The sequence below is a fragment of the Hemiscyllium ocellatum genome, chromosome 10 (assembly GCF_020745735.1).
Source record: "Hemiscyllium ocellatum isolate sHemOce1 chromosome 10, sHemOce1.pat.X.cur, whole genome shotgun sequence".
NCBI lineage: Eukaryota > Metazoa > Chordata > Chondrichthyes > Orectolobiformes > Hemiscylliidae > Hemiscyllium > Hemiscyllium ocellatum.
Genome location: NC_083410.1, coordinates 23630064 through 23645811, shown reverse-complemented (window position 1 = coordinate 23645811; position 15748 = coordinate 23630064). Strand labels below are relative to the sequence as shown.

The 15748-nt window shown below is 42.0% G+C and overlaps 1 protein-coding gene across 1 annotated transcript in view; it reads right to left on the bottom strand.

Moving 5' to 3' along the window:
• ryr2a (ryanodine receptor 2a (cardiac)) overlaps nt 1–15748 on the bottom strand; it is a 551531-nt gene that overhangs the window by 474167 nt on the left and 61616 nt on the right. The gene's annotated exons all lie outside the window — the stretch shown is intronic.

Sequence of the window (15748 nt, the reverse complement as noted above, 5' to 3'; positions counted from 1 at the left end):
TCTCTCAATGCTGCATGTCAGCAAATTGACCAGCATGTATCATGTGTGCCAACATGGACTTGAACACAGTCTTGGCACAACCCCTTGGCTGAAACGAGAAGAAATTACTTGACTCAAAGGGGTGTGAATCTTTGAAATTCTTTACACCAAAGAGTTATGAGTGTCTCATATCATGTTTCAAGAAGGACCGGGAGGCCAAAGTGTTTAACAGAGGGAGCTTTATGAAGAAGGTGTTCACTCTGCAGACAACAATGGTTGATGAAGCTATTTCCTGTCCAAAATGGCCAATGATATCATAATAACAATATGTGATTGGACTCTAAGAGAGACAGTTCATCATACTTACCAAGTACACAATACTTCATCAATGGAATGCAATTATGGCTGCCACAGACAGATTTTAAATTTCTTAGGGAATTAAGAGATCTGGGTGGAAAGTGGAGTTGAAGCCCAATATCAACCATTATTGTTATGAACAGTGAAGCAGATTCAACAGGAAGTATGGTCCACCCCTGCCCTTATCGTTTGCATTTCTAAATGTTTCCTGCTTGCAAATGATTGTCCACCCCTTTTCTGTCTCTTTGGAATCACACCCCAATGAAATAGAAATGTTGGGTGAGGGTTAGACTTACTTTTCTCACCATAGGGGATGAGAAAAAAAGCAACTAACAAGAAAAATACAGATTCTGAAGAAGTTTTTAGCCAATGGTCTGATATATGAGATAAAAGATACCTCACCACATCCACAGAAGCTTAAAATTTCAGGGTGAAATTTATTGCATATTTAATATGGAAATGTTCCATTTGAAGTGAACAGCTAAAAAGGGACTCATCAGCAGTACTTTAACTCAATCATTTCCTTCAAATATATTGCGTCATCAAATGGCAAGATTTCAATTGCTAAACTAGCGTTTATGCTCATAAAGTAGCAAGACAATAAAATGCTGTTACTAAAGATTATTGAAAACGCCAGTCTTTTGGCGAGAATGTTAAAACAAACTTCCTTTTCCTGTATTTGAACAGAACTAAGTCCATAATGTTATCAAAAAGACCAGGAACTTTCCCAGCATCAACTTTTTCATGAAAGCCATGAAAAGCATCCTAAAAATGCATCACAAGCAATAAGTTGTGTTGGCAAGAAGGTAAATGGGAGGTTGATTACTAAGTTTAAATAATTGGAGGGAAAGGAGTATAAATATAAAAATGTCTTGCTGAAACAACACATATTTAGTTAAATCATCCCTGGAAATAGCTTTGGTTCTCCAACATGGAGAAAGATGTACTGGCATCCAGAAAAGATTCACTAGGTTGATCCCAGGTATGGAAGGATTGTAATATGAGGAGAAGATGAGAAGGTCAAGCCTGTATTCATTGGAGTTTGGAAGAATGAGCAGAGAGTTTTTGGAGCGTAAAAAAATTCTCAGGGTTCTTCATCGGGTAGATAGGGAAAGGTTTCTTCCCCTTGTGGGAAGCATAATCTTTGAGTAAGGGACCACCTACTTAAAAGGAGAGATAAGGAGGAATTTCTTCTCTCAGAGGGTGTTGAATTTGTGAAATTGTTTCCCATGGAGGGCTGTCATGATTGGGTCATTAAGTATTTTCAAAGCTGAGATGGAGAGATTTTTAAACAGTAAGGGAATCAAATGGGAAAAGGCAGGAATTTGAAGTTGAGGGTGGCACGGTGGCTCAGTGGTTAGCACTGCTGCCTCACAGCACCAGGCTCCCAGGTTTAATTCCAGCCTCGGGCTGCTGTCTGTGTGGAGTTTGCACATTCTGTCTGTGTCTGCACGGGTTTCCTCCCACAATCCGAAGATGTACAGGCCAGGTGAATTGGCCATACTAAATTGCCTATAGTGTTAGGTGTACTAGTTGGATGGAGCTGGATCTGGGTGGGTTGCTCTTCAAAGGGTCAGTGTTGACTGGTTGGGGTGAAGGGCCTGTTTCCACACTGTAGGGAATCTAATCTCATCTAGATCAGCTATGATAAAATGGTGGAGCAGACTCATTGATCCAAATGGCCTTGTTCTGCTCCTATGTTTTATGGTCTTTCAAAGAGGTCCACTCTGTAACAGGCTTCAAGGAGTCATGAAAGAGTAAGGAGGTTCTGACATTGTTTTTTTTTTGGCTTGTCTGCCAAGGTCAGGGGTGGGATCTGGAAATCAACAAGTAGGGATTTTGTGACGCAGTGGGCCACTGGAAATGAATGGGTTTTGAGTAAGTTACAATCCTTATCGCTCAGAGTTAGAACTCCCAACATGCTACGCGACTGCACTATTCCCTTTTGCCATGAACTTGTTTTACACACTACTTCCATTATTTTTATACTGAGTGTACATCCAAGCAATAAAAAAAACTCATTTGAAATGTGATTGCTGATTGAGAATCATAAGTAGAAGTATGGGGCGACCTGGGTGCCTTCTCACAAAGTAAGTTCCAACATTAACCATAGATGAGGCGTGCTAAAATACAAGCTGCAAATGCTATGTAATGATTACTACAGCTGGTTTATACAAGCAGTTCAGGGATCACTGAAATATTTGTTTTGTTTATCTTCATCATGAATTTCTACATAAGTATACAAAATATTTTGGGAGGTTAATTGTATTTTGTTCTTTAGAAATCATCAGAACATAGCACTAACATTATTTAATGATAGAAAAGTTATGAATATAACTAACATCAATCGCCCCAGTTTATCAATGTATGGAGAGCAGAAAAGGATTAGCTTGGGATTTTTTTTGCTTTCTACTTCTGGTATATTAAAAACAGAATCACGATTAGAAAAGGTTAATTGAAATGCCAGTTTAATAAGTGACAATTTGGTGTTTTTACATGCAGAAAATTGAAGTGAAATGTAATTGCATTGACAGTTTTCCATAACCTTCCTTTGAAGGATATTTTAATTGAAGCATTGCCACATTTAAATTAATTTCACAAATTACAATTTCAAATCCTAATTCCGTAACTCAATTCTCCAAATTCTTTATTGCCAAGAATAAAAATTCCGTACTTTATACTGAGCTGGCATGAAAAAAAAGTGCAGGCCTGGGGCAGACCAGTCATGATCTTGTTGAAAAGCAGGGAAAGCTTGAGAAGGCTGAATGCCCTATTTCTGCTCCAGTTCTTATATTCTTAATACTTCCCAGCTTATATATCCAATACAACTTAAAATAATAATGCTGTGATTAAAAAAGGTCTGTGTAAACTCATTTTCTCATGTGCATTGCTGTTGTATCTCATTATTGAAAACAACGTTTAGGAGGTTAAGAAACGGATCACAGAGATCTGTTATTTTGTACATGATGAAAACAACTTATTTTGTAGTCTACACATAGAAAAGGGTCAATTCAGATTCATTGTTCCAAGAAGTGCTTTGCAACACTTTGCAATTTAGATGTCACTCTATTCACTTGCTCATATAACACTTTGGTTACAGACAATCTTATTTCACTGGCTGTGAAAGCTGTATTTGGCTGAACAAGCATTCCAAGTAATTAACAGCAGCTATAAGCACCTTCTGAGCTTGCGTAATTACAAGAGATGTAGCTGTTCTTGTTTCAGTAGATTCGAAAGATGATGCTATCCTTGCCAACAGTGATAGTGCTTACATTACTGGGCTAGAAATCCAAAAACTAAAAATGCTCACAGAATAACAGTTCAAATCCTATCATGGTAGTTTGAGAATTTAAATTTGCAATGGTCAGAGTGTTGCGTATTGATGTCCTACTGAAACAAACACTATAATCAGACTGGCAGCTTTGATGAGGCTAAAGAATGCTGGCTATGTGACAAGAAAATTTAGAATGCATGTATTTCTATAACACATGTTTCATTTATGTGAATTTGTTGAATGTGATTGACGAATTAGGGACACTGTTTCAAGTAAAAGATATGGAACAGAAATTGGGCATCATGAAGCTGTTTGACTGTAGTACAAATACAGCTGCTAACATATATCCTCCAGAAGAAAACCTCTCATTATTGTCAAACCAATACAGTAATTCTTAACTGCCCTCTGAATTGCCCACCAAGTCATTCATTAAGGGGACTGAGGATAGTAATTGCTGGCTTTTCCAGTGAAACCAAGATCCTGAGAATGAAATATATGAAAAGCACTGAAAATTTCAAATGCATTTAATTTGGTTCAAGTGTTGATAATGATACCCCAATATAGCCTACAGACTTCACACCTTTACTCAAATAAAAGCAAAAATACTGTGGTTGCTGGAAACCTGAAGTAAATGTGGGGCAAATGTTTAGAATCTCTGCAAGTCTGGCAGTATTTGTGAACCACTTATTCATTCTGAAGAAGGCTTAACTTTGTTTCTCTCTCCACAGTTGCTGCCAGACCTGCTGAGTTTCTCCAGCACTTTCTGTTTTAAATTTCACGTTTTCCCTCATTTTCGAAAACTGCGAAGGTGAAATGCTCATGGAATGAACTCTGTACTTTACATCAAATTAAAGACAAACAAAAGCTTTTGCTTCATCCAACTTTATATCATCTGTGATAATTTTACCTCCTATCAAAAGTTACAATTTAGAATGTGGCACACAAAATTTGCAATGGTCAGAGTGTTGCGTATTGATGTCCTACTGAAACAAACAGTATAATCAGACTGGCAGCTTTGATGAAGCTAAAGAATGCTAGCTATGTGACAAGAAAATTTAGAATGCATGCAATTCTATAACGAATTTGTTGTAATGTGATTGACGGATTGGGGACACTGTTTCTAAAGTGCAAATTTTTAAAACGTGTTGGCTGTAATGCAATTACACCAACAACATTTTAAGTGCTGTTTCTAAAGCAGAATTTTTCTATTATGCAGGATTTCACAAGAAGGCAACCATTGTGTGAAACAAGAAGTATAACAAGTGAAAGCTAAAACATAATCCAGTAATCAAATTCTGAATTAAACCGATCACTCTGAAGAAGTGCAAATGAAGGAGACAAGGTCTACAGAACAAGTCAGAGAAATTGAAATTGCAAATTCATCATGAATAGTCTTTTAAATACTGAAAAAGCAGTATTTATGGAAGCTCTGGTCTGCTCTTCCAGCTAATGAATAGTTTCCTCAAAATGGCACAGAGTAAAAGTCAGTTTGAGCCCGAAAACAGGTTTCAGGTGGACATTGGGGATGACCCCCAAGTCTGAAGGAATAAGTTCATGGCAAATCTAATACTGGGGCTTGAGCCTCATTATCATTGAAACAACAGAGTGATGGCATCTCACCAGAGAAGTAGCCTTGAAAACTGGACCACTGTATCATAGGTAGTAGTGCTCAGTTAAGTGTTCAAAGGGGATTGGTGAGTCAGAGGACATACCAGGAAGAAAGCATCAATCAGGAGAGGAGGGAGATTATTAAAGGAGGGAGGGGACCTCAGAGCTAGTAGGTACACAGCCAGAGTGCTCTGGATAATAGGTCAGAATTTGGTATCAAAACAAAAGCAAGCCAAAGCCAATGAACTAAAGGGTGAAGGTCAGATCTAATTGCCTCATCACTGCAAACTCTAGCCCAATGAATCCAATAACTGAGACAGTGATTAACTAAGAATGGCAATCAAGATATAATGGTATGTGTAGCTGCCTTCCAAGCAATCCAGCCAGGTTCAGTTCTTGGCCTTCAGATGTTTTGAGTTTTAAAATGTTCATCAGAAATGCTAAATGAAAAGCGAATTTGATCAATTGTCATAAAATACCTTGTAGTAGTACACCTGCTACTGTGGTATAAGCCTTCTATTGCAGAGGTGTGGCATAACATGCCTGAAGAGGTTAATTAAAAACAATCAGCTCCTGACTGGTATGAGCATCTTGACTGTGTTTGAACCTACATCAATCCAGGTAAGGATTTGATAAAGAGGCTTTAAAGAGTCAGAACCTGAGTCATTTGTCAAAAAATACCAGTACAGTTCATCCATATATTTAATGTACAAAACAAAACTGATGACAAAAAATCCATGGGTAAAAAATGAGGTCTGCAGATGCTGGAGATCACAGTTGAAAATGTGTTGCTGGTTAAAGCACAGCAGGTCAGGCAGCATCCAAGGAATAGGAAATTCGATGTTTCGGGCATTAGCCCTTCATCAGGAATGAGGAGAGGGTGCCAGGCAGGCTAAGATAAAAGGTAGGGAGGAGGGACTTGGGGGAGGGGCGATGGAGATGTGATAGGTGGAAGGAGGTCAAGGTGAGGGTGATAGGCCGGAGTGGGGTGGGGGCGGAGAGGTTAGGAAGAAGATTGCAGGTTAGGAGGGCGGTGTTGAGTTGAGGGAACCGACTGAGACAAGGTGGGGGGAGGGGAAATGAGGAAACTGGAGAAATCTGAGTTCATCCCTTGTGGTTGGAGGGTTCCCAGGCGGAAGATGAGGCGCTCTTCCTCCAACCGTTGTGTTGTTATGTTTTGCCGGTGGAGGAGTCCAAGGACCTGCATGTCCTCGGTGGAGTGGGAGGGAGAGTTAAAGTGTTGAGCCACGGGGTGGTTGGGTTGGTTGGTCCGGACATCCCTGAGGTGTTCTCTGAAGCGTTCCGCAAGTAAGCGGCCCGTCTCCCCAGTGTAGAGGAGGCCACATCGGGTGCAGCGGATGCAATAGATGATGTGTGTGGAGGTACAGGTGAACTTGTGGTGGATATGGAAGGATCCCCTGGGGTCTTGGAAGGAAGTGAGGGAGGAGGTGTGGGCGCAAGTTTTACATTTCCTGCGGTTGGTGGGGGGTGTGGACCTGACGAGGGAGTCACGAAGGGAGTGGTCTTTGCGGAACGCTGATAGGGGAGGGGAGGGAAATATATCCCTGGTGGTGGGGTCCGTTTGGAGGTGGCGGAAATGACGGCGGATGATACGTTGTATACGGAGGGTGGTAGGTGAGAACCAGTGGGGTTCTGTCTTGGTGGCGGTTGGAGGAGCGGGGCTCAAGGGCGGAGGAGGCGGTTGGAGGAGCGGGGCTCAAGGGTGGAGGACCGCAGATTCCCCCCAAACGTGATCGACGATGCCCTCCACCGCATCTCCTCCACTTCCCGCTCTTCCGCCCTTGAGCCCCGCTCCTCCAACCGCCACCAAGACAGAACCCCACTGGTTCTCACCTACCACCCCACCAACCTCCGTATACAACGTATCATCCGCCGTCATTTCCGCCACCTCCAAACGGACCCCACCACCAGGGACATATTTCCCTCCCCTCCCCTATCAGTGTTCCGCAAAGACCACTCCCTTCGTGACTCCCTCGTCAGGTCCACACCGCCCACCAACCCAACCTCCACTCCCGGCACCTTATCCTGCAACTGCAGGAAATGTAAAACTTGCGCCCACACCTCCTCCCTCACTTCCCTCCAAGGCCCCAAGGGATCCTTCCATATCCGCCTCCACACACATCATCTATTGCATCCGCTGCACCCGATGTGGCCTCCTCTACATTGGGGAGACGGGCCGCTTACTTGCGGAACGCTTCATAGTACACCTCAGGGACGCCCGGACCAACCAACCCAACCACCCCATGGCTCAACACTTTAACTCTCCCTCCCACTCCACCGAGGACATGCAGGTCCTTGGACTCCTCCACCGGCAAAACATAACAACACGACAGTTGAAGGAAGAGCGCCTCATCTTCCGCCTGGGAACCCTCCAACCACAAGGGATGAACTCAGATTTCTCCAGTTTCCTCATTTCCCCTCCCCCCACCTTGTCTCAGTCGGTTCCCTCAACTCGGCACCGCCCTCCTAACCTGCAATCTTCTTCCAAACCTCTCCGCCCCCACCCCACTCCGGCCTATCACCCTCACCTTGACCTCCTTCCACCTATCACATCTCCATCGCCCCTCCCCCAAGTCCCTCCTCCCTACCTTTTATCTTAGCCTGCCTGGCACCCTCTCCTCATTCCTGATGAAGGGCTTATGCCCGAAACGTCGAATTTCCTATTCCTTGGATGCTGCCTGACCTGCTGTGCTTTAACCAGCAACACATTTTCAACGACAAAAAATCCATGACATGCAAACTTATGATAATATCATATGTAACTTGACAATTTATTTATTGTTTGAGTCATAGCGTCATAAAACACAGAAACAGACCCTTCGGTCCAACTCAACAGCACCGACCTGACATCCCAATCTGACATAGTTCCATTTGCCAACATTTGGCCCATAACCCACTAAACCCTTCCAATTCATATACTGATCTACATGCTTTTAAACATTGTAATTGTATCATCCTCCACTGCTTCCGCTGGCAGCTCGCTCCATACAAATACCATCCTCTACATGAAAAGGTGACCCCTAGGTCTCTTTTGAAATTTCCTCTTTCACCTTAAATGTATGTCCTCTGGTTTTTAGATTAGATTCCCTACAGTGTGGAAACAGGCCCTTCGGCCCAACAAGTCCACACCAACACACAGACCCATTCCCCTGACTAATGCACCTAACACTACAGGCAATTTAGCATGGCCAATTCACCTAACCTGCACATCTTTGGACTGCGGGATGGAACCAGGGCACCCAAAGGAAACCCACACAGATATGGGGAGAACTTGCAAACTCCACACAGACAGTCACCCAAGGCTGGAATCAAACCTGGGACCCTGGTGCTGTGAGGCAGCATTGCTAACCACTGAGCCACCGTGCCCCCCATCCTTGGGAAAAAGACCTTGGCTTTGCTCCCTATCCATGTCCTTCATAATTTTATAAAGCACACAAATGGCAGGCAATGAACATATCCAGAAAACGACAATCTAATCACCGCCCCTTGACTTGGAATGGTGTTACAATCATTGAATCCTCTACTATCAACATTCTTGGGTTACCATTGACCAGAAACTCAACTGGATTCATCAATAAACACAGTTGCTACAAGAGCAGCTCAGAGACAGCGACTAATTCACTTCAGAATAACATGACATCTACAAACACGATGACATCTATCTGCCTCAGGAAATGATGACTGCTATCAAGACCAATGTCACTTTCATTAACATATCACCATTATTAACATATAGAAGGGAGAATGTAGACAATGTAAGCATCTCCTCTTGTTTACTAACTTTATATTCCGCCTTAAAGGTAGATAGCAAGAAACTTCATTATCTTGATTAAAAGTATTTTAATATTAACTATAAACATTAAAGCACCTCATTAAACAGAGTCAAAATGTACGCTAATGACAAAGACTAACTGAGAAAAAAGCTCCAATGTTTAAACAGAATAAAGTCACAAGTACCTATTTTCCCATATCAAATACCTACTGCAATGCAAGACAGATGAAAAGCAGAAAATAACATGACAGTCATCTGAACACATATTGGAATTTGAAACAAATTTTCTATTTTAACAATGGCCTTAAATTTGCAGTCATAATAACAACAAAACCATCAGACTTTATAGTTATTACAATTGTAAAACTGTTACAACATTGAACTATGCAAATGTTTCCATTATGAGAAAATTAACTACCAACTTTTAAAAAATAAAAAAGCTAGTTCAAACTATTTCAGCAAATCCCATGTAAACTGACCAAGCTTTACTTTGTCGCCTGTAAATAAAAGAAATGCAAGAAATATTTGTATCTTTTATTTCCTATTTTTCTGTCAATCAGAATTATTTATTCTAATTAGTTTTTTGAACTGTTGTGTCTTGGACTCCAACAATCGCTACTATAGAGTCATACAGATGTACAGCACGGAAACAGACACTTCTCGTCCAACTCGTCCATGACGACCAGATATTGTACCGGTCTCCACCACTTCATCTGGAAGCTCATTCCATGCATGCACAACCCTCTGCATGAAAACGTTGTCCCTTAGGTCCCTTTTATATCTTTTCTCTCTCACCTTAAACCTATGCCCTCTAGTTCTGGACTCCCTGACCCCAGGGAAAAGACTTTGCCTATTTATCCTATCCATGCCTATCAAGATTTTATAAGCCTCTCTAAGGTCACCCCTCAGCCTCCAACGCTCCAGGGAAAACAGCCCTAGCCTACTCAGACTCACACTATAGCTCAAATCTTCCAACCCTGGCAACATCCTTGTAAATCTTTTCTGAACCCTTTCAAGTTTCACAACATTCTTCCAATGGGAAGGAGACCAGAATTGCACATGATATTCCAACAGTGGCCTAACCAATGTCCTGTACAGCCGCAACATGACCTCCCAACTCCTACACTCAATACTCTGACCAATAAAGGAAAACATACCAAACACTTTCTTCACCATCCTATCTACCTGAGACTCCACTTTCAAGGAGCTATGAACCTGCACCCCAAGGTCTCTTTGTTCAGTAACACTCCCTAGGACCTTACCATTAAGTGTATAAGTCCTGCTAAGATTTGCTTTCCCAAAATACAGCACCTCGCATTTATCTGAATTAAACTCCATCTGCCACTTCTCAGCCCATTGGCCCAACTGGTCATGATCCTGTTGTAATCTGCTCTTTGCTGTCCATTACACCTCAAATTTTCACATCCAAATCATTTATGTAAATGACAAAAAGTAAAGGACTCTGCACAGATCCTTGTGGCACTCCACTGGTCACAGGCCTCCAGTCTGAAAAACAACCCTCCACCACTACCCTCTGTCTTCTACCTTCGAGCCAGTTCTGTATCCAAACGGCGAGTTCTCCCTGTATTCCATGAGATCTAACCCTGCTAACCAGTCTCCCATGGGGAACCCTGTCGAACATTTTACTGAGTCCATATAGATCACATCCCACTGCTCTGCCCTCATCAATCCTCTTTGTTACTTCTTCAAAAAACTCAATCAATTTCATAAGACATGATTTCCCATGCACAAAGCCATACTGAATATCCCTAATCAGACCTTGCCTTTCCAAATACATGCAAATCCTGTCCCTCAGGATTCCCTCCAACAAGTTGCCCACCACTGATATCAGGCTCACCGGTCTATAGTTCCCTGGCTTTTCCTTACCACCTTTCTTAAATAGTGGTACCACGTTAGCCAACCTCCAGTCTTCTGACACCTCACCCATGACTATCGATGATACAAATGACTGAGGTCAGAATGAAATTAACATTGAAATGAACACCATAAAGATTGCTCGATCATGATAGGAGACGAGACAAGAGGCTACTGAGTAAGTGCAGGGGCCATGGTGTTCGAGGCAATGTGCTAGCATGGATGGAAGCTTGGCTCTCTGGAAGAAAGCAGAGCGTGGGGATAATAGGCTCCTTTTCAGGTGGCTGCCAGTGACAAGTGCTGTTCTGCAAGGCTCAATGTTGGGACCACAAATTTTCACTTTATACATTAGATGAAGGAACTGAGGGCACTCTGGCTAGGTTTGCAGATGATAAAAAGATAGATAGAGGGACAAGTAGCACTGAGGAGGAGGGGAGGCTGCAGAAGGATTTGGACAGGTTAGAAGAGTGGGCACAAAAGTAACAGATAGAGTACAATGTGCGAAAGTGTGAGGTTATGCACCTAGGTAGGAGGAATAGAGGCATGGGCTATTTTCTAAATGGGGGAGAAAATTTAGAAGTCTGAAGTGCAAAGAGACTTGGGAATTCTGTCCAGGATTCCCTCAAGGTAAACTTGCAGGTTGAGTCAGTAGTTAGGAAGGCAAATGCAATGATGGCATTTATTTCAAAACAACTTGAATACAAAAGCAGGAATATTCTTCTGAGGCTCTATAAGGCTCTGGCCAAACCACATATGGGGTATTGTGTGCAGTTTTGAGCCCCATCTCTCAGGAAGGATATAGCCGTGGAGCACGTTCATAGGACATTCACGAGAATTCTGAAGAATGAAAAGCTTAAAGGACTCTGGGTCTATAGTCGATAGAGTTTAGATGAGGGGTGATCTAATTGAAACTTACAGAATACTGAATGGCATGGACAGAGTGGAAGTTGGGATGATGTTTCCATTAGTAAGAAAGACTAGGAATCAAAGGCACAGCCTTAGTGTAAAGGGAAGAACTTTTAGAACAGAGATAAGGATAAACCTCTTCAGCCAGAGAGTCATGAATCTATAGAATTCAGTGACACTGAAGGCTGTAGAGGCCATGTCATTGAGCATATTTAAGACTGAGTTAGATAGGTTCTTCATTGTAAATGGGGATCAAGGGTTACATTGAGAAAGCTGGAGAATGGGGTTGAGAATCTTATCAGCCATGATTGAATGGCAGAGCAGACTCTATGGGCTGAATGGCCTAATTTTTCTCCTATGTCTTATGGTCTTATTACTATTGGTAGATTTCATAAAGGTCAATGGTCAGCATTCTCACTTGATCATTGATTGCAAAATCCAAGACAAGGCCAACTAAAATGAAGAGAACATATTGCTATAGATAACATAAGTCTGGAATTGAAGTTAGACAAAGAGGATCTGAATTTTTCCTTAATTACTGTGGTATAAACTGGGTAGAGTAGGAATATTGGTCAAAGTGCCATTCTGACACTTTTCTGCCACATTGCCTCACTCCAGGGATTTCCCACCAAACCTAATGTCAAAACAACATCTGTCTAAAAGGACTGACCTATTAAGAAAATACACCAATGACATAAACTGGCCTAGAATTTTCTGGCGTGGGGTATCCTGTGGTCTGCTGAATTAGATATTTTCTCTTGCTTGCGTGATTTTTTTTTAACTTGCAAGGTTCTGAATGCAAAAGGGCAACATTGCAACAGTGATTTTGGCGAATGACAGTGACCCACAGTACATTTCTTTAAGCAGTGAGATTTGCAGATGGTGGAAGGAAATGGGGAACATTGAGAGGAAAAGAGGTTGAACTGAAGTAAAATCAAATACAGAAAGGGAAACAAAACTCAGGTACAGAAATATTCAATTGAGTGAGGGAATCAAAAAAGTAGGGAAAGAAGAAATAAGCCAAAGATTTTAAATGTACAACATTAAAGATCTCTTAACTATTTACTACCTCTAGGCTGGTGGACATGGTTTAATTTTTTTCTCTTTAGACAGGAAAGAGTGAGTGCAACATTTGTTCAGGATCATAAATCATCTCAGTAAAAATGTACTTACACTATTGAATATTCTATATGCCAAGTTTAACAAACTGATGCTGCATCTTCATGACATATATGGGGATGTTGAGGGTGAGTTGCTCTTTCCACAGCCAAATGGTTCAGTGATACATATTATCTGGCAACTTGTGGTCATTCACAATTTACACTGAGTCTCTTTCTTAGACAGGCTGCAACATAGAGTTGTACGGCATGGAAACACCCTTCCATCCAACTCATCCATGTTGATCAGACATCTCAATCTGACCTAGTCCCATTTGCCAGCATTTGGTCCACATCGCTCTAAACTCATCCTGTCTATATTCCCAATCAGATGCCTTTTAAATGTTGTAATTGTACCAGCCTCCACCACTTCTTCTTACAGGTCATTCCATGCACACACCACCCTCTGCATGAAAAAGCTTCCCCTGAGGCCCTTTTTAAATTTTTCCCTCCTCACCCTAAACCTATGCCCTTGGCTATTCACCCTATCCATGCCCCTCATGATTTTACAAACCTCTATGAGGTGATCCCTCAGTATCTGTTTTTCCAGGGATAAAACCCCAGCTTATTCAGTCTCTCCCTGGAGCTCAAACCCTCCAGTCCTGCAACATCTTTCTAAATCCTTTCTGCATCCGCTCAAGTTTACAACATCCTTCTGATAGAAAGGCGACCAGAATTGTACGCAGTTTTCTAGAAGTGGCCTCACTCATGTCCTGCATAGCCACAACATGACACCCCACCTCACATACTCAATATTCGGACTAATGAAGGCTGACCAGAACTCTACATAATACTCCTGAAGAGACCTCATCAATATCTTGTACAACCTTAACATCACGTTCCCAACTCTTATACTCAAAGTTTAGATCAGAGTGGTGCTGGAAACACAGAATAGGTCAGGCAGCATCCGAGGAGCAGGAAAGTCGACATTTTGGGCAAATGCCCTTCATCAGGAATCTGATGAAGGGCTTTTGTCCGAAACGTCGATTTTCCTGCTCATTGGATGCTACCTGACCTGCTGTGCTTCTCCAGCACCACTCTGATCTAAACTCTGGTTTCCAGCATCTGCAGTCCTCACTTTTTTCTCCTATACTCAAAGATCTGAGCAATGACTCAAGCATTCTCAATGCCTTTTTAACCACCCTGTCAACCAGTGATGCAAATTTCAAGGAATTATGTACCTGAACCCCAGATCTTCCTCTTCCACAACACTACCAGGGCCCTACCATTAATTGTATAAATCCTGTCCTTGTTTGTTTTACCTCGCATTTATCCAAATGAAATTCCATCCGCCATTCCTTGGGATTTTTCTATCTTTATACATTTTAAGAGGTCCAGCATCTCCTCTTCTGTAACAGAAACTCTTTTCAGGACGTCAATATTTATTTCCCCAAGTTCCCTAGCTTCCATATCCTTCCCCATGGTGAATAGTGATGCAAAATATTCATTTTGTATCTATGGTTTCACACATAGACAGCCATATTGATTTTCAAAGGTCCTATTCTCTCCCTAGTTAATCTTTTGCCCTGAATGATTTCATGGAATCTCTTAGGATTCCTAAACTCTACTTGCCAAAGCTACCTCATGTTCCCTTTTTGTCCTCCTGATTTCCCTCATAAGTACAGTCTTCGTACCTCTTCTCAGGATTCACTCAATCCCAGCTGTTTATGCCTGAGACAAGATGGCAGTGGAATAGGATGATACTGCCAGAGCTCATCTGCTCCATACGTTCGTATTTTCTTTTCTCTTTTCTTTTCTCCTTTAGTTTTTTTTTTCTCTTCTCTTCTCACCCTCTGACCACCTGACCTGGAACTCCTGGCTTGGTGCCTCAGATCTCTCAGACTTGGAACTGCTGGCCTCAGCACAGACTCAGCCAGGTCTCCTCTCAGCCAAGTGTGGCATCCTCCTGGCCCAGTGTGGTGATCTCCCATGCGGCCCAGCAAGGTGGTCTTCGGGTGGTACGTGGTGTCCTCTCAACCTGACATGCTCTCAGTTGCGGGGGGTGGGGGTAGATGTCAGCATGGACTAGGTATGAAAACCATTTCTATGTACTTTTTATCTCCATTTTATTATTTAGATCTAAAATTTGCAATGCTGGACAATTGTTTTATTTCTATATTTTTCCATGCATTTCACTGGAAAAGCTGTACCAAGGGGCTTTTGTAGCTAAGATGGCACCAAACGCAGCGACTTGTACTTATCATTGTACTCATTTGAGTACCTGTGACAATAAAATTAATTCTAATTCTAATTCTTCTTTTCCTTGACCAGCACCTCAATTTCTCGAGTCATTCCACATCCCTTACATCCACCAGGCATGTATTCACACCAACAGGAACATACTGTCTCTGAACTCTCGTTACCTCATTTTTAAAGTCCTCTCACTTCCCAACCATCCTGTGAATGGCCTCTCCCGATCGACTTTTGAAAGATCCTGTCTAATGCTGTCAAAATTGGCCTTACTCCAATTCAGAACCTTAACTTTTTCATCAGTACTATCCTTTTGCATAACTATTTAAAAACTAATAGAATTATGATCGCTGGCTGCAAAGTGCTCCCCCACTGACACCTCAGCCATTTGCCCTGCTTTATTTTCCAACAGAAGGTTCCACTGCTCCTTCTCTTGTCAGTACATCTAAATATTGAATAAGAAAGTTTTCTTTATATACTTAATAAATTCTGCCCCATCCAAGCCCTTAATATTATGACAGTCCAACTGTATGTTTGGAAAGTTAAAATGCCCTACCATTACACATCACTTTTCTTATGGATATCTGAGGTCTCCTTACATGTTTGCTT